The sequence below is a fragment of the Dermochelys coriacea genome, chromosome 1, assembly GCF_009764565.3.
Source record: "Dermochelys coriacea isolate rDerCor1 chromosome 1, rDerCor1.pri.v4, whole genome shotgun sequence".
In the NCBI taxonomy this organism is placed as follows: Eukaryota; Metazoa; Chordata; order Testudines; family Dermochelyidae; genus Dermochelys; species Dermochelys coriacea.
In genome coordinates, this window is record NC_050068.2 from 96,082,038 (window position 1) to 96,101,779 (window position 19,742).

Genomic DNA, 19,742 nt, shown 5'->3' on the forward strand with positions numbered 1-19,742 from the left:
GAAAGCTTATGCTCTAATAAGTTTGTTAGTCTGTATTCGCAAAAAGAAAAAGGAGTACTTGTGGCACCTTAGAGACTAACACAGCTGCTACTCTGAAACCTGTAGCAACTGAGTTAATGTTATGTAAGGGCTTCAGGATTTGGCCCTTATTAGAAATTTTTCAGTAGCTTGTCTTCATATTGTTCAGGTGATTTTCCTCTAAACCAGTCATTTGGGGATAAATTGCTTAACAAAAAACGCACCAAATTCATTGTGACACATTTCAGTACAAACCCATGGCACCACCTATCAATGCAAGTTTTGTTCTCCTATTGTATTTGATTCTTTGCATAAGAAACTCCACTCTTTAAAGGTAAAAATATAAACATTAACTGTGCAGTAAAGCAAAAAAAAAAAAAAAGATTTTAGATATCTACTACAGCGAACCTCTGGTTAGACTAGAATAACCCATTTTCACCAAAAGCCAGGGACGGCTAAGGATCAATTACACACTGAGCCTCTAATGATCTTCTTAGATCAAAAGCCCTTTCAAGACACAGCAACATACCTGCCCTGCAAAGGCTCCTGAACTAAAGGATAATGTAATCATCAGCACAATATCCTCTCTCTTTTGTGAGTACTTTAGGCAACGAAAAGAAGCAGCTCTCACTACGGTATTAAGTGTCATCTTGAACAATACCTAGAAACAATAAATGCGCCCTTATTTATCAAAAGGACAGCATTTGCAACCAGAATCAGTACACCTGGGATATTTGCTTCTAATATATTTTCAGTGATTTTTCATTGTTGGGGTAGTTGATCTGTTTGGAACGTGGGAGTTTTTGAAAAGTTTGCTGAATTCATCTTACTTGTTTCATGATGAGGTATTTATATGAGCTTTACCTCCCTAAACCTCTTAATAGGAAGAGTAAACTAGTTTGCCTGGGAATGTATTGACTGTTAAGAAGGCTGGATTGTATTGCAAAGTAGTTCAGGCCTGTAATGTTATCACTCAGCAGGAATGGATCCCATCAGAAGGCACATGGTGTGCCATGACGTAGCCAGTCTTAAACCACAAAAGCAGACTTTTCTCTGTGAATTAGACAAACTATACAAAAGGCAACAATAGCTAGCATAAACACTATTTAATACTATTCACAGGCTATTGAAGAAATGGGCGTTGACTAAGAATTGCAGCAAAGCCAGGACATTGTTGTCAGATGAAAGGAAGGCTAATGAACAGGAAGCCTCATTTGAGCAGGCTGACAGTAACCATATAACTGCAGGATTGTGGGACTGGCATTTACCCCATGGGTCTTTACAGTCAGAAAAAGAAAGAGAAATTAAAGCATAAGGAAGCCTTTTTTTGTGGGCACTTAAAGCCCTGAAGCAACATAAGTATACAATTGTCTTTTCAGATTTGTCTCTGCTTTAGATAATTATTAAAAGGGAACATTTTGGAAGTGCTAACTATAGGTTCCATGTTATAAGACAGACACTTTAGAAAAAAAAGTTAGTTCCTCATATTAAAAATAAGAATTACAGTTTGCAAAGACCCATTTATCATCATCATCATCATCATCATCTCCTCAAACTAGGCTCCTGTAACACATGACAATACCTACCACATAAAACAGACTAAATAAAAGCCCACTGCTTTTTCCACTTAATTTTTAATATGTAAAATACAGAGAATACAATTAAATAGATCACCTTATAATGTACTTATCCAACAGTTCTGCCATCATCCCCAAGAATGGAACATGGAAAATATTTTTAAAATCAGTTTTAAACTTTTAAATTACACATTAATTACTTGATCTTGCCTGGGAGGTGCTGAGCCCCATCACGGCCCAATGACTTGCACTGAAATTGAAGTGCTTAGGTCCTCACAAGGTAGAGCTCATTGAGGTGAATCTTGTCTGTGGGAGTTAGCCTGAGCAAATACTGAGTACAAACTAAGTAAGTACTTCAGGATTTGCCTGTTCCTAAATACTATGGATACAATTTGCTCTGGAAGAGACTACCTGAATAGGTCTTCTACACCACGTAGGCCCCTCATTTAGAGGAGGGTGTGACATTCAGTGGATTGGCCATGCCTAGAGTGTTGTTATCCCTTGTGACTGAACCAGTATGGAAGGTGGAATTGGACATGGACCAGAGGAGGAGCTACTATGTCCATGATTTCTCAGATCCAGTTGCATTAAAGTTCCATGCAAGTGATGCAGACCTTTGTACACACTATTTTGGCCCATGTGCTGCAGTAGTGACTGCAAAGCCAGAGGATTTTTTGTTGTTTCAACCTTTGCACACTTTATCCATGTAAAGCCACAATACATTCTAGCATTGATGCAAAAACTAGGAGACAAAGCAAGTCATCTGGGAAGTTTCAAGTAACAAAGGAGAACATCACGTATATTATTTAAATGCTTTCTCCACCAGACACCTGTGCTATACAGCAAGTCTTCCAGGAAGTGTAGAGATGTCGCACTTCCTGTACACTCTAGAGGCAGTCCTTTGTTTCCTGCGATACTTCCTGTTGGGGCAGAAACAAAGTCCAGGACTAGACAGTCACAGGCTGCAGCTATAAAGAATAGTAAGAAGTTTGTTACTTCATTTGGTGCATAGTTCCTATTCACAGTAAAGGATTTATTCTTATGCTGGTCTGCTTGTCAGCAAGATATTACATGGTATCAGACAATGTGCTAAAAGGCTCAGTAAGAGGTGACATTGCTATGGCTGCTACACAGCCTGTGCAACTGCAGGTTACTCCATCAGCCCGAGAATCAGGGAAAATTTTGAACATGCCTGGAAAAGGTTCAAACAGCAATATGAGCCGTATAGGATAGCCACAGGACCACAAACTGGAGGATAAGCAAAAGATTGCTCTGCACTTAACTATAACAGGCACAAAAATCCATACAATGCATTCCAGGAAGACGGTGGTGAAAGTGTTTGAGTATCATTGTGCCCCTAGAAAAATATTACTTATAAGGGATATGTGTTCAGGATCAGAACAGAAGGGGCAACAGAAGATTGTGTCACAGACCAAACTAGTCAATCCTGTGAATGCTGGATATTAAACACCAGATTGTTACACTCAAAAACAATGAAAGTCCATGAACTGTTACTAAGGAACTAGAAAGGGCAATATGTATACGCCAAGCAGCAGAACAAACAGAAACACAAATAAAAAGCCTGGAGAAAGGCACAAGGTACATGACCAAGTACTGTAACTAGAACAAGGGAAAGTTCACAGAAGTTAAGTTGGCCAAGGACAGAAACATAAGTAGAAACAGTGTCAATGATGTGGCAAGCTGCATGAGTATAGGAAATGCTCAGCATTCAGGCAAATATGTAGAAACTGTAATAAACCTAACTACTATGCTAAAATGTGCAGAGAAAGCAGGAAAGGGATTTCTCAAGAGAAGAGGAAGAGCTTTTTTTTTTTAAATCACAATAGTGAAGGAGGCTGAAAATTCAGAAGATAACTAATCAAAGTGTACAAAAATGGCCCTTACATGACAAGACAGACACTAGGGAATAAATATAATAGAAACTGAATAGAGAGATGCAAGAAGAACAAAAGTGTCTGTGAAAGACAACAATGGAGGGATAATTCCAGGGTTGGGAGTGTGCACACCGACACTAACACAGAAGAAATGATAAAACAAGTTTGCAGTGGTCCGCAGAGGCAAGGAACCAGACTTGAACCTACACATGGGTGATGTGCTTGGTGTCTATATACTATAGAGACAGACAGAGCCAGATATTGAAGTATTAACAGCATCACATGAAAATGTATTCATAGGGAATGGATGCCTTCCAGTAACATGGAGGTTCTCAACCTGTGGTCCATGGCCCACCAGGGGTCCGTGAGCTCCATTCAGGTGGCCTGCGGATAGTTCCCTCTAGGGTGTGTGCCTGGGAGGCTGCACACAAGAAAATAAAGGGCCACCCACCCACCATGCAGACATGGCTCCACTAATTAGGTCCTTGGACCCTGGAGAAGACGCATGTATAAGGAGGTGGTAGCCTTGGGGGTAGGGGGGAATAGGGGGTAGGTGGGAATTTGGGATGTCCAGGGCTGTGGTGGCCAGAGAAAGAGGCAACTTTCCCCTACTCCAGGGCTGCAGCTGCTGGGGAGAGAGACTGGCCTCCTTCCCAGCCTCAGCTCTGTGGCTGCTGTAGCAGGAGAGGGAGGGCACATCCACCACATTAGAAAGGTAAGAATACCGATATTAAAATATGAGGTGTGATTTTATTTGTAGAACAAAAAAATAAAGGGGTTTTTAATATACTGCTTTTATCCAAAGTGCTTTACAGTAGTTAGCTAATGGTACAAACCTTTAGAAAGGCCATTAAGTGGTCCGCTGAGACCCTGAGCAATTTTCAAGTGGTCTGCAAAAAAAAAAAAAAAAAAAAGTTTGGGAACCACTGCAGCAACATACAAGATATGGTTAAGAGAAGACGTAAAACCTGTATTACATACTATACAAAAAGTTCCACAAAACCTTAAGAGGCTAGGAAAAGTGCTTCAAAGAGTATGAAAGCAACTGGTATAATTTGGAGAACAGAAGAACTAATGGAATGGGTTCCTTTGGAAATGCAAAATAAAAAAAAAAAAGGGGACTATAGCTGAGGTTTCTACAGACTACGAACCCTGAGGAGCTGAACAGAAACATAAGACGAGAACACTTCCACTTACAAGAAGTGAACTGTCATGTGAAATGGCAGCAGCCAAATTCTTCAGCAAATTAGATGCTTTGCCTTGATTGTGGGAGATTCTCTTGGATACTCAGAGCTTCAAGATCTGCTCTTGCACCACACTGTTTGGAAGATACTGCTTTCTAAGTCTTCAGCATATGGTCAGCTCCAGAAGTATTTCACCATACAAGGATCCAGATGCTAGGAAGGTCCAGCTGGTATGAAAGTACATTGATGACATAATTTAGGGTAGTGTGACTACTGAACTTCAGGAATGACAAAGGAGCAAACTGGAAATTGAAAGAGCCAATAACCTTAAACTGAATGAGACCAAATGTCAATTTCAAACAATGGAAACATGCTTGGAAGAGAGACTGGCCTCTTTTTACCTTCTTTTGATGAATCAAAAAGATTCATGGAACACTATTCATGCAGAGATGAAGATAAAAGGAATTCAGAGGCTGGTAGGCACATTGCATTATGTCAGCAAATTCATCTCTAACTATACAGCTTGCACAACTCACCTAAGACCTCTCCTCCACAAGGTGACCAACTGGGCACAGATGCCATAGCATGAAGGAGTTCAATTATTTAAAGCACATTCTGACATGAGCTCCAGTACTGCAATATTTTAGCCCATTGGAAAAAAAAATATATCAAAAACTCTCCACAGATGCGTCAAAAAAGAAAAAAAACTGATCAATTGCCAGTTTCATGTGCATCTAGGGCTATGACAGTGGCAGAAGATGTACACACAAGTGGGAAAAAAGACACTAAGTCTGGTATATGGATGTATATGATTTCACGACTGAGGTCACAGCTTCAAAGTAGAAAATGAATCAAACCACTGATTGCAATACATGAAAAGGGACTTGGCAAAGCACTAAGGATACAGCAACTACTTCTGAAATATGACAGCAAAATACAGAAGTATGATGTGACCCCAGAGTTCCAACTTGGATACCACTTAGTAATGGCAGATACTCCATCTGAAAATACAGTGCCTGATGAACTGGAACAAGCAGTAAATATACATGTGAACATGATCAGAGTGTCATGTGCTCCATCTCCAAGAATATGGGATGAACTGGATAGACAGCGACAGCAAAAGATGAAACACTGAGCAGTAAGTAAAAGGAGGAAAACAGCAACAACACTTCCCACCTGCATATTCCCTCAATAAAAGTGAGCTTTCAGTGATCTCAGGAATGCTCTTGAAGGGAACATAGATTGGGGTTTCCATAGTAACGAGGAAAATATTGGAATGAACACAGGAGGGAAACCTGGGAATGACCAAATCATAAAGGAGAGCCAGGGAAGTTGTGTTCTAACCACAGATGAATAGTGACATTGAAGAAACTGTGAGCAGGTGGGAAGCATGACAAGCACAGAGATTCACAGCAGAAATAACCAATGATATCACAGGAAAAACTCACTATTCTGTGGGACAAAGTTGGAAATGATATGGGAAGACTGATCACCTGATTATAATGGACTACTGTACCAATTTCCCAGAAGTAGTCACATTTGAAGATACCACAGCAGGATCTGTTACTAGGCACATAAATCTGTATTTGCACATCATGGAATTGCAAGAACAATAATGGACCACAGTTCAAGGATTGGGAATTCCTGGACTTCCCAGATATCCTCAGACAATGGATTAGCTGACTGTGGAGTACATATCGTGAAGAATTTACTCATCCAAAGCAATGAATGAAAAAGAGAAGATCCATATTTGGCAGTACTCAACTATAGAGCTACTCAAATGTAGAAAGTCACCTGTTGAATAGTTCAGCAGATGCATGAATATTCAGTTACCAGAGATGGGACAAAAACAAAAAGGATAACTAAGGGGTCTGATAGTGAGGACACGTCTGGCAAAATACAATCAGACAAAATATTGCCATAAAGAAGAAAGACCTTTTCCACGGTTAAAGACTTGGTGAGAATTTGTCAAGATGGGCACTGACCAGTCAAAGCTTCAGCGATCAAACAAAAGTCATCTTGCTCATAATCTGTGATTACAAAGTCCAAATCTGATGACAGAATGGTAAGCATCAGCTCAGGATACCTGACATCTTAGACAAGTGAAGCGAGAGCAGACATAGAAGTCTAAAACAATTCACACATGTACTTGTTATGGACGATGAAACTAATCTGTCTGTTACAGACAAGGATTTGCCTAAAGAGGGTTTGCAATACAGCAGATAGGGAAGATGGGTGAAACACTCTAAAAGCCTGATTGAGACATGTTAGGGTGGTGTTTAGAGTGTTTCAGCAACTGGAAGAGTTAAGTCAGTTATTGTACTTATAGTTTAATTTAATAGTGTATAGATTCAGTCAACAAATTTAAAAAAGGGATTAAAAAAGGGAAGATGTGCTACAGTGTAGACTTCTGGAACACTCTGGCAGTCCATTTCTGGTGACATTTTTCTTGATGGGGGTAGAAAGAAAAGTCCAGGACTGCAGCTACACAGAGTAATAAGAGTTTGTTACCTCACTGCTGTACATAGTTCCATACTCTAAGTTTATCTGGACACTAGTCTGTCAGAACTGCCACACCACCTATAAAACTCTTAAATAAGTTCAAGGTGAAGCACTAAAGAAAAATTGTATGAAGCAGGTAATGGGGGAAGTAAAAATGTAAAATCAATTACCCAACAAAATATTTGGTAAAACAGTGTTCATGTTGACAGGGTGTTTCAATGGAGTTCAGCTAAAACTCCCCCAAAATATACCATCTTTACAAAAATTCTACCACATGAAAATAATCCACACATTAAAAAGTCTGGGAATTAACAGTTAAGGAATCACTGCCATATAATCCCTCATCACTCACTGTGGTTCCCGATTTACTTCACCCACACAACCTTTTGATTTGTTCTGAATGAGGCCATTGAATATATACTGTTGATGCTATAGATTGTTTATTAAAAGGTGTAGGAATAGTATCAAAAGGAACATAGTTTCAGCATACAAATTGTATCACTAGTCTTCTGTACCCTTTCCCTAATAATGAGTTGATTATTTGTATGATCACAGCTAGAATGAAAGCTGTCTGACATTATGAAATGTGGTGTTTATACTGTGTTGTAAATGTAGACAAGCATATGTAAAGATTGCATGTTTGCATTTAAGTACAGTACATAGCAATGAACATAGTGGTATGTAGCATAAAATTAGAAATGGATCCCTGGAACAGAAATGGGATTTTATAATCTAATAAATTATTCTTACTTTTGCATATTGTATTCTAAATTTATGGGGGCAATGTTAAGAGTGGATGGGCAGCATACACTGGGTAACATGTGAGTGAAGAAAATCAATGATGAGAAGCTAGTTTAAACCTTAACTGTGAAGTGGCTAGTGCAGTCCATAACAAATCTAAGGCTGGAGTAGTACAACAAAAAGATAAACTTTAAGTTTAATTAAAGCCATGACTGCAGTATAATGCAAATCTTATAAATAGAGCATAATTGGTTTAGCAGTGAGATCCAATGCCATAAATAACCATTCATAATCATATACAATTAACATATCAATAGTTCTGTTTGTTATAGTTCATAAGCTAAGTAAACTCTGTATTAAAGAAGGCTGCCAAACCAAGTTATTAATTAAAATCCTTTTCAGAATTTGGTCTTTAAATCTACCTATCCTGCCATTTCAGACACCTGAACTGTGGAACATATTAAGTTGTCTCTCTTCATCATAAGGAAAAGAGTATTTTTTTCCTGTTTAATACCACTCAGATCTGCACAGGGAGGAAAAAACAGGAATACCAAGTCTTCCCAAAAAAAGATGCTTAAATGAAATTGCATATCCTGCAGTGCACTGCTGAGCCAAAGCAATTGCATTGGAGACTTCTGCTGCAGCAAATGCTCCAGTGATAATCTGAAACAGTGTCTTTAAAAAGAAAAGGAGTACTTGTGGCACCTTAGAGACTAAAATTTATTAGAGCATAAGCTTTTGTGAGCTACAGCTCACTTGAAGTGAGCTGTAGCTCACGAAAGCTTATGCTCTAATAAATTTGTTAGTCTCCAAGGTGCCACAAGTACTCCTTTTCTTTTTGCGAATACAGACTAACACGGCTGCTACTCTGAAAAGTGTCTTTAAAGAGATCGGTCTTTGTTTCTCAGTTGGTATAATTTTGGTGATATTAGTAAGGATAGCATAAGTGTTCTCCTTTCCTGCAAGTTAAATTAATTTCTCTTCCATACAATTCAATCTGGATCTCTCAATGACAAAAAGGGATTCAGGACAACAAGTTTCCTACTACCTGCAAACACTCGGAGCACTCCGAGTGCAGCACAAGTTAAAGGGCAGTTAGAAAAGCTTTAATCGCTCTCACAATAGATTCAAATTTTCACCTCCAATTGCCATCCTTATTTGATGGAATTTTAAGTACCTGGAGTTCCTACTCTGAAGAGAGGATACACACTGTCCAACTTTATTCCCTTGCTGGGGTTTGCTTTTATTATTAACTTAAAAATCAAAACTAACATCAGCCCAAGCTTGACTGGCTGTTTTGGATTTTTCTGCAGGACCTCCTCTGTCCCAGCAACTAGCTCCCTCTGCCTCAGAAAGGCTCCAATCTCTCTTTAGCACCAGATTAAGTTGTGACTCGGCAAAAATATTTCATCTTTATGCAGGGCTCAAGCACCTGATATCAGAAAAACTAAACAGAAGATCCTTATGTTGAGTCATAGAACCTGCTACCCTGTTACAATTTTTCCCCGTTTCAGACCCCTATAATTTGAGGATGTTTTTAATAGTTTCCGTTTAGTGAACTAAATGCATCATCCTTCATTAAAACTCCATTGAGGGCTTCAGTAAAACTAATTGAGTCAGTTTGTATTTTAGAACAAAGTTTTTAGCTCCACCATCCTACACTTCCTAATTTGAAGGAAAGGAGGGAAGACAAGGACCTTAAATGATCTCAACTTTTAGATCCTTAATAAAAACATGCTGTTTAATTAGTGAGACCATTTGTCCCAATAAGCTCAAGTCCCTTCCAGAGGAAACTAGAGCCCATGCCCGTTACCCAGTCAAGATTTCCCCACACAAAGATGACAGGAAGGATGCCAAGTCCTTTGAGGATCCTCCCCCACCAGCATCCCATCAAGATTCAATATCAAGAATACTTCTCACGGAGCTGACTCCTGCTTTTCCATCATACTTTCCTTCATCACCATCATATCAATTTAAATCCAAAGGTCATTTTTCCCTGAGCTATAGAAGCATTAATCCAGAGGAACGCCACTGACAGTCACCAAAAAACGTATACAGTTGAAAAGCCCAGAGAAGTCAGCAGCCACCAGGCTGATGGAGAACAAAGAACCCTTCTGAAAGAAATGTAGCCATGTACAAAAGTCAGTTCCTGCACAATCATACTCTCCCTTCCCGCAATTAGAATTTTGCGGATGTTAAAAATTAGAGAGAGCAGAAATCACTAAGGTCTATAAAACATTCTTATGGGCAATGTCTCATCCTAGAGCTCATGTCTGTACCAAAGAGAATAATGAATGTTGAAGTGTCATAGTGCACCCTCTTTATTTTTGTTGCTGTACCAATATTTTTGTTGTCATAGTGTAAAAGGAATAGGCAATTTGATTGATGGGATGTGTTACAGTAAGCTAATTTATTTCAGATTGGCTGTGAAAGATATTTTACTTAAATCATTAGCTAATTGTAAAACAGAGGGCATTTTAAAATTAGATAGTGTACAACAGCTGTGCTAATACTTGCTAACCTCCAAGTCACTCACCTGAATTTTTGAAACCTAATTTTAAAATCAAAACTCCCTAAGTCCAACCCGCTAATTGCCCCCCTCCCGAGTCCTGTGCTCAGAGGTCTATGAGAACATCCACTTGCTGCGATTTGATGTAATTCCTCATTGTTTAATGTGATTTTAACCTTCAGAATTTGTAGTTGGATTCTACTATACATAAAATTGCCATTTAATTTATATGTAGCAGCTAGTGGCACTACAGGCAGAAAACTAAAGGATAAGCAAGCAACCCATATTTTGAGAGGACCCAAATCTAAAGGTGGGTAGACTGCGTATCTCTAGTTAAAAATACTTGTATTCATGGGTATTAATATTATTTAGTACCATAAATGTATGCAACACTTTACCAAACAAATAAGATTCATTTACAAAAACAGGGGCCTTCCCTCAGTTTATTTTGGTTTCTCCTTGAATTAGATTCTATAGTGCAATAGTTCAGTCAGAGGAAGATGACTAGACAACACTGGTGAGGATATAAGTAGGTAAGATTTGTAAATCGGAATTTGGAGGAAAGCTTAGAATGTGAAGATTAGGAGGTAAAAGCAGAAATGTAGGGAGAGGTGAGATTATACAGGATTGGCAGCTGAGGAAAAGCAGCTAGCATTTGATATAGTGTAAAAAGGAAGCTAGTGGAAGGATTTGATGTGAATGATATGTTTGGAGCAGTGGAAGTAGAAAATGGCTTTAGCAGTAGTAGTTTGGATGGACTAGGTGGAATAACTGATGTGGAAAGATTGGTGAGATATGACTAAGGCATAGGTAAAGGGTTTAAAATGAGTAGAGATGATGGGGAAAGGTCAGATTTTGTTGAGTCAAAGAAAGTAGTGACAGGATTTAAAGAAAAAAGTGTCAAAGATGACACCAGAGTTGAGTCTGGAAGAAGAGAGGAGAGGAGAGTCAGTGATAGAGAAGGAAGGTAGTAGAGAGGGATCATGAGGAAAGATAAGAAGTTCAGTTTTGAACCTCTTGAGTGTGAAATGGTTGTGGATCTCTGGAGATGTGAAAGTGGAGGTCAGGAAGTAAATTTGGGAGTCTTCAGGATAGAGGTGGCAGCTGAAACCATGGAAGCAGATAAGGACTAAGAGAGTCTAGTGAGGATGAGCTACTACCAAAGGGGATGCCTGTCAGCTGACGAGGGTGAAGGCAGTCTAGCCTAGTGGAGGGGGAAGGGGTGTCAGGAACAGAGGTCTAGGGTCAGAGTTAGATTCAATAATCAGAAGCCAGAGCCAAGGGTCGAACCACAGAGCAGGAACTGGAGGCCAGAGCTCAGGTCAAGCTGGAGTCAGAAACCAAAGCCATGAGTCAAGCTGACAGTCAGGAACTGGAGTGAGCAGGGTAGCAGGCAAGGAGGGGTTCAAGGCAGGGGCACAGCAACAAGGAGCAGGAGCAGGCACAGTGGTGGGCATGAGACAGCTGAGCAGCCAGCAAGCTGCTGGATTAAGGGCTAGGTGGCATGGCCAACCAGGCAGTTTGCTGCAGGCCAGCTGTACTGATGAGACTGTCTAGACATTAGCTCTGCTGCAGGCCCTGACAATGCTGAAGGAACTTTAGGTGGGAAATCAGGAAAGTTGAGAGTCATGAAAGCCCAGGGAAGAAATGGACTGGTTGATAGTATCAAAAGCATCAAACAGATCAAGAAGAGTAAGAACAATGAAGTGACTCTTCAAATTAGCATGTAGCCTTGGTACGGGTGGTGTCAGTGGAATGGACAGGGAAGAAACCAGCTGGAGTTGATAAGAAAGCACACAACATACTCAAGCACTGTCAAGAGGAAGAGGGGAATACACCTGTTAGGAGGGAAGTTGAATGGAAGAAAGGGTCTTCAAAATGAGGGCTCAAGATCTTGCTGCTAAATGAACCAGAGGTGAAAAAATGATTGGAAATAAGGTAAAGAATGAGGATTGGAGAAGCAGCTGTAAAGGGTAAGCCTAGGTAGCAGTAATGATAGGTGCAGAGTATGAGAGACACTTCTGAGTTAGAAACTAGAGTGAAGGGCAAGCGGTTAGAATTAGAAGAGGAGGAGGATAGAGGCAAATGTCAGAGTGAGTAGCACAGTTCCTGCCAGATAGTGTCAATACTCCTTTTAAAATATTGGCAAAAGGCTGGAAGAGCAAAAAAGAGGAGAGAGTCATAACATCTGAAAAAACATGACACTAAGTGATGTAACAAACAAAAAACGGAGTGGATTAGTGAATGTCTGCCTCTTTCCCACCTACCTCCAACAAGCTTTTATTTTGTAGCTAAAGGATCTCCTCTAATCTGGAGACAGTTCTGTCTCTACTACACGCTAGTCTAATATCCACAACCACTTACATGTTTAACTTGCATCCTTTCCTTGGCATGCATTTTGAATAAGCAATCAAACCGATTCTGTTGCCTGAATATGTCCTAGAGAAGATGTAGTGTTGGCTTTGAGGATTTTTCTGTTTCTCCCCTGATTAACAGATATGCCAAGTCTTTTCTGCTTTAAGGGACATATGCACTACTAGGCACATTTTTACTATGAACTAGTTTGTAGATAGGGTAGAGCTGGAAGAACTCACGAGTTTGTTCTGTGATATTGTGCTTTCGCTTCTCAGTTTGTGGCCCCACTGAGGCTTTATTTGCACTGCACCTGGTATGTGAGCAAAATAGACTCCTGCTTCTAGTCCCTTTACAATCAAGACCATTCACTGAAAACTCCTCAGCAGTCTAATAGCCAATCCCAGAATGAGTATTTTCAAGCATTTCTGTTCAGACCTGTCTTATATGATGCACCTTTTTCTTAAGGTGTTTCTCCTATTTAGTTTCATAGTCTAGAAACTCCCTGCTCCTTGTGTTGCATGTTTGGATTCCTAACAAATAAAACCACAGGATGCAGGCTCAGATTTTGAATAGACAGACAGACAATTAAACACTTGCTAAAATGAAAAGTCAGATTTACATTGACCTTAAAATCACCCCTTCTGTAAATACATTTCTAAAAGTGTAATTATGCCTAAAATCATATTAAAAGCCCACATTTTTCTGGAATGAAGTTTCAGTTCTTCGCCTGGACAAGGAATAACGAGTTTGAAAACAGTAACAATTGTAAGAGGCAAGTGAGCAAAAGAACCAGTGCCACAGAAGTCTAGTCAGAGCTGGTTAGATGGAAAACTGCACTTTAGTATCTATTCAAGTTGTCTCTGGGAAACCAGAAAGCTTTGCAAAGGGAAAGAGGTGACACACAGTGTTAGGGCCTGATTCAAAGACCACTGAGGTCAACAGGGCTCTGAATCAGGTCCTTAGTACAGCACTGAACTGAGGAGCTCTTGGATAGAGCCATTATAGCGAATCAGTGATCTTTCTACACCAAAAGAAGAGTAAACCTCCTAGATTAAATTTGACCTCACTAACTCAGCTATGCTATGCAGAAATTTTGCATTAAAGCTACCTGCTCTCATCTGAATAATCTATAATATTCACCCTTCTAATACTGCTATTGTTTTTACCATCCACAGCTACTGTTTTTCTTCATTTAACATACCCATGTACACCAGTAGTTTTCAGAGTAGCAGCCGTGTTAGTCTGTATTTGCAAAAAGAAAAAAGGAGTACTTGTGGCACCTTAGAGACTAACAAATTTATTAGAGCATAAGCTTTCATGAACTACAGCTCACTTCATCAGATGCATTCGGTGGAAAATACAGTGGGGAGATTTATTGTATCTTAGAGCTTGGCTGTAGACAATGGATCATGTGGTGTGATCTGGATGAAAGCTAGAGGCATGTAGGTAGGAATAGCAGTCAGTAGGTTTTGATATAGGGTGGTGTTTATGTGACCATTGCTTATTAGCACCGTAGTGTCCAGGAAGTGGATCTCTTGTGTGGATTGGTCCAGGCTAAGGTTGATGGTGGGATGGAAATTGTTGAAATCATGGTGGAATTCCTCAAGGGCTCCTTTTCCATGGGTCCAGATGATGAAGATGTCATCAATGTAGTGCAAGTAGAGTAGGGGCATTAGGAGACGAGAGCTGAGGAAGCGTTCTAAGCCAGCCATAAAAATGTTGGCATACTGTGGAGCCATGCAGGTAGCCACTGGATTGAAGGTATACATTGTCCCCAAATGTGAAATAGTTATGAGTGAGGACAAAGTCACAAAGTTCAGCCACCAGGTTAGCCATGACATTATCGGGGATACTGTTCCTGACGGTATGCCAACATTTTTATGGCAACAATTGGCTAAATGCCTCCAGCTTTTATCCAGATCACACCACACGATCCATTGTCTACAGCCAAGCTCTACAATATAACCACATTTGCTCCAACCCCTCAGACAGAGTTAAACACCTACAAGATCTCTATCATGCATTCTTAGAACTACAATACCCACCTGCTGAAGTGAAGAAACAGGTTGACAGAGCCACAAGAGTACCCAGAAGTCACCTACTACAGGACAGGTCCAACAAAGAAAATAGGACACTAGCCATCACTTTCAGCCCCCAACTAAAACCTCATCGAGGATCTACAACCTATCCTGAAGGACGACCCATCACTCCCACAGATCTTGGGAGACAGGCCAGTCCTTGCTTACAGACAGCCCCCCCAACCTGAAGCAAATACTCACCAGCAACCACACACCACACAACAGAACCACTAACCCAGGAACCTATCCTTGCAACAAAGCCTGTTGCCAACTCTGTCCACATATCTATTCAGGGGACATCATAGGGCCTAATCACATCAGCAACACTAGCAGAGGCTCGTTCACCTGCACATCTACCAATGTGATATATGCCATCATGTGCCAGCAATGCCCCTCTGCCATGTACATTGGTCAAACTGGACAGTCTCTATGTAAAAGAATAAATGGACACAAATCAGACATCAAGAATTATAACATTCAGTCGGAGAACACTTCAATCTCTCCGGTCACTCAATTAGACCTGAGAGTAGCTATCCTTCAACAAAAAAAAAAAAAAAAAAAAAAAAAAGACTCCAGCGAGAGACTGCTGAATTGGAATTCATTTGCAAACTGGATACAACTAACTTAGGCTTGAATAGAGACTGGGAGTGAATGGGTCATTACACAAAGTAAAACTATTTCCCCATGTTATTTCTCCCCCCCACCCCACCCCACCCCACCCCACCCCCCACTGTTCCTCAGATGTTCTTGTTAACTGCTGGAAATGGCCCACCTTGATCATAAAAGGTTTTCCTCCTTCCCCCCTGCTGGTAATTACTCTCTCCTTGCAGTGTGTATGATAAAACCCATTGTTTCATGTTCTCGGTGTGTGTGTGCGCATGTATATCTCACCACTGTATTTTCCACTGAATGCATCCGATGAAGTGATCTGTAGCTCACGAAAGCTTATGCTCAAATAAATTTGTTAGTCTCCAAGATGCCACAAGTACCTTTTCTTTTTACCAGTAGTTTTGTTTCAGATGTGGAAGATACGAGACTTTTTGGTTATTTATAATCCTCTCAGCTATGAGGATGCTTTTTCCAACACAGGATTTTTGCTCACACCTACTTCATAACAAAACAGGAAACAAACAAAAGGAACTTTTTAAAATATCCTAATGACAAGTTTACTGCAGTGAACATGTGAAAAATAGATATAAATAAAAACTACTGATATGTAATAAAACCAGTTTTTCTCCCAAGCAGAATCAGCAGTAAGAAACAGTAAACCAAAAAATCCAAGGTTGAGAATTAGGATGAAGCTCACTTATAAACACTCAGCCCCAGTTGGATATTTTGCAGGAGACTGTTACCACAAGTGGCAGCATTGTGACAGCCTTCTCCAAAGGATCTGTAACCTATAAAAAAGCCTTTAGGAACAGGACAGATAACATCTATTCTAATTGTAGAGTGACTTTTTAACAGCTTTTACACTTAAACCACCTGCAAAACACAAAAAGGAAAGGAGTACTTGTGGCACCTTAGAGACTAACAAATTTATTTGAGCATAAGCTTTTGTGAGCTACTGCTCACTTCATCGGATGCATTTATGAAGTGAGCTGTAGCTCAGGAAAGCTTATGCTCAAATAAATTTGTTAGTCTCTAAGGTACCACAAGTACTCCTTTTCTTTTTGTGAATACAGACTAACACGGCTGCTACTCTGAAACCTGCAAAACACAGATTCTGATAATTTTTTCCCCCGATGACAGGGAGTTTCATTACGATACTAGGACAAAAAGATTGTTTGAATTTCTAGAGGAGAAATATGTATTTGTTTTCTATTAAGTGAGAATGTAGTTAAGGATATGTGAATTGCCAGTCTTTAGAATTAGTGTGTGTGTTCTCCATTTCTCTGATCATCCCATTCCCTCTTCGTTTAATGCAAATTGCTGTTGTGACGCAAGCGAAGGACAAGCAACAATAGACAAAGCCTGATTAAGAAATTAACACTCAAATGTGTTAGTGATCTTTGCCACACTCCTTTTCACCCATTTACCCCAAATGACAAACATTACCCAGTGCCAATGGCATTGTAGCCCGGAAGCTCACTGCTCGTGTTTCATGTGTTAAATTCTAACTAGAAAAACCACAGGACTCCCAGCTCAGTCTTCTCCAAAAAGATGGATAAACAGCACTACAGCATTTAAATTTTCCAAGAATTCTTTTAATGTCTCACTGTTCAGCTTTATAAAAAAAGCTAGTACATCTTGAAAACCTCCTTTTTCCCCCAAATCTGTTAAAGTTGCATCTTTACCCTGGAAATTGGTATGAAATACACAGTCAGATACAAAGGTATGCAAACGAAGGCTTCATTAGGTCAGCACAAGGGATAGTAGCTGTTATGAACAGCAGAAAATATTTGAGGATACAATATTAGTACCATATGAGAAAAAGCAGTTTTACTCCACTCTCAAGCCAAGTTACAGAGAGGTAGCTGCTAAAAGGCCTTCTTCTCAGGATGTCTGACTTCACTCCTACCTGGAAAATCCTCAGCACAAGAGAGATTTTCATGTCTCAGCTTGTACTAGCAGATGAGTGCTTCGTTGGCAAGATTTACTAAAATTGCTTAGTTGATTTCTTCCTTGCTAATATCCACCCACAGAACTCCAGCATTTTTGGTAAATGACTGACACTTCAGCAGAGAAAAACTAAGAAGGTAAAATATCCCGGTCACACCAAATGTTCTATTCCTGTTCTTAGACCACACCCATCACCATGGTGATATTCGTGCCATCACAGAGAGAGACATTCTTGACACAGAGACAGCCTATGTTCATGCTTCCTATGAGGCTGAGCTGTGTTAACGGTGGCAGTAGGCATTATTGTACGCCTTAAAGCATAGTGTCTCCTAAATGTTTTTGGAGGGGAACATGTTATAGCATGGTCTCCTAGAGCAGTCATTGTGGCACACAGAGGGGTGGAGCCTTGTCCACAAACAGGGCCAGAAATATCTCCTCTGGGGTCAGGTAGTTCTGTTGGCAGTACGAGCTGACCTGAGTCCATTGCACTTGCCAGCATCCACAGGGGAGATGGATTGTGCCTCTCCTGCCCCTTGTTCAAATGTGTTAGTGGGAGAAAAAGGGATCCCTGTATCCTCTCCTCACTCTAATGCACCTGGAGGGGGAAGGCATAATTTAGTGGTGTGGTTTTTAGAAGGCAGCAAATGCTTTTAAGATTTGTGTATACACAATTTTGCATTCCACAATAGCCTCATGAGTGAGAGCTGCCTTATTCCTGAAGGTCACAGTTGTGAGTCTTGCACCAAAACAGTTACTAAAAGTTAACTCTGTGACATGACTTGGGCTAGAGTACATAGGATTCGGGAAGTATAACTGATCCCTTGACATAACAAATAGCAATCAAAGTGAAGATGGCTCCTTGGTCCATAATGCTTTAGGAGTCTAAACACTTACCTGTATTGTATCCTCATTTAAAGATTCTCCCCTCACCTTCAAAACCCCCCAAAACCAAAACAATAGAAAATGAGAAAAAAAGATCAAGTCAGTTGAAACATACAGTATTCTGTTCCCTGACAATATCTGTTAGAAAATTTCACTGACTTACTGGCAAGCAACTGTGCATCATAACCTCCAGTTTAAAGCAACATCACCACCTATACTAACAAAGTTACATCAGTTCTAGACTATAATCCTATGCATGCATGAATGTTATCCTCCTTTCCCCTTTGTTTAGTTGGGTTTTTTGGAAGGTAAGCCCTCCATGACAAGGACCATGTCTTTCCTTGTACAGCCCTAATCAAAATGAGGCCCTGTAACAGGGCAGCATTCACCTCTCTCAAGTGCCCTCTTCTGGTCAGGTGCGTCTGCAGTCTTTCAGTTCTAGTAACCCCTGTGGGGTGGATTTTCCAGCCAAATCATACATGCTGGCTTTTTGTGACTCAGAACAGACCTATTCTGGGCTATACAGTCCACCGGGGCCTATTTCAGTACCCCTGGGTTGGTGTCTCTCTAGCCCTCCCTAGGCTCAGTCTTTAAGTAGTCCCATCCCTGGAAGGGGCTGTACCCCCAGACTTCCTCCCTGGATACATTACCTTCCTGCAGCTCACCCCAGGACCAGTCCTTAATCAGTCCAAACAGCCAGCCAGGAGCTTCTTTGTTGCTCTCCCCATCCCTGTGAGTAACTATCTTAGGCTCAATCCTAGCAGCCAACCAAGAGCTCTCTTAGCTCCCCCAGTCCCTGCCCAAATTGAGCTGTCTGTAGTCCTACTAGCCTTTCAACCAGCCAGTTACCCAATCCTCTCCCTTCTAGCTCTAAGCAACAACTGACTACTACTCTGTTCTGCAGCTCCTTTTATATGGCCCTGCTGGGCCCTGATTAGCTGCTCCCTGCAGCTTCTCTCATTGGCTATTTCCCCATGTAACAGGGTGGCTACCCCACTCCTAAAATAGAAGGGGTTAAAAGCAGCCCTGGAGAGGGCAGGGGCTAGGGATGGGGATGGCTGATTGGGGAAGCAGCCGCAGCTGGGCCATGCTCCAATCAGGCCCCAGCTGGCCTGTATAAAAAGGCTGTGAGCCAGAGGCCTAAGGAGTCTCTCTCCAGACTGGGAGAGAGCAGGGCTATGTGGTGTGGTGTGGGGAAGGCGTAGGCTGAGCGGGGGTGCTCTAGGCTGGCAACTCCCCAGGCTGTAAGGCCTGGTCCAAGGCCCATAGAGGTAGTGGAAGGAAGGCAACCGGTCTGAACCCCCTTGCCTATGATGAGTGGCCTTTAGGCTGCAGTCTGTCCCAGGGAGTGGGTGCTTGATAATGACTGGCAGTAGCCCAGACTGAAGCAAGGTGGGGATAGTGGGTTGGGGGTTCTCCAGGAAGGGGAGACCCAGAGGCAG

At 40.9% G+C, this 19,742-nt stretch overlaps 1 long non-coding RNA gene across 1 annotated transcript; it reads right to left on the reverse strand.

Moving 5' to 3' along the window:
- Positions 1-1,267: 1,267 nt before the first annotated feature.
- LOC119847743 lies at positions 1,268-19,162 on the reverse strand. Its single transcript, XR_005290160.2, has 3 exons — positions 18,951-19,162; positions 4,327-4,380; positions 1,268-2,563 (listed from the first exon to the last, which is right to left on the reverse strand). It is a non-coding gene; the product is annotated as an uncharacterized LOC119847743 (long non-coding RNA).
- Positions 19,163-19,742: the final 580 nt, after the last annotated feature.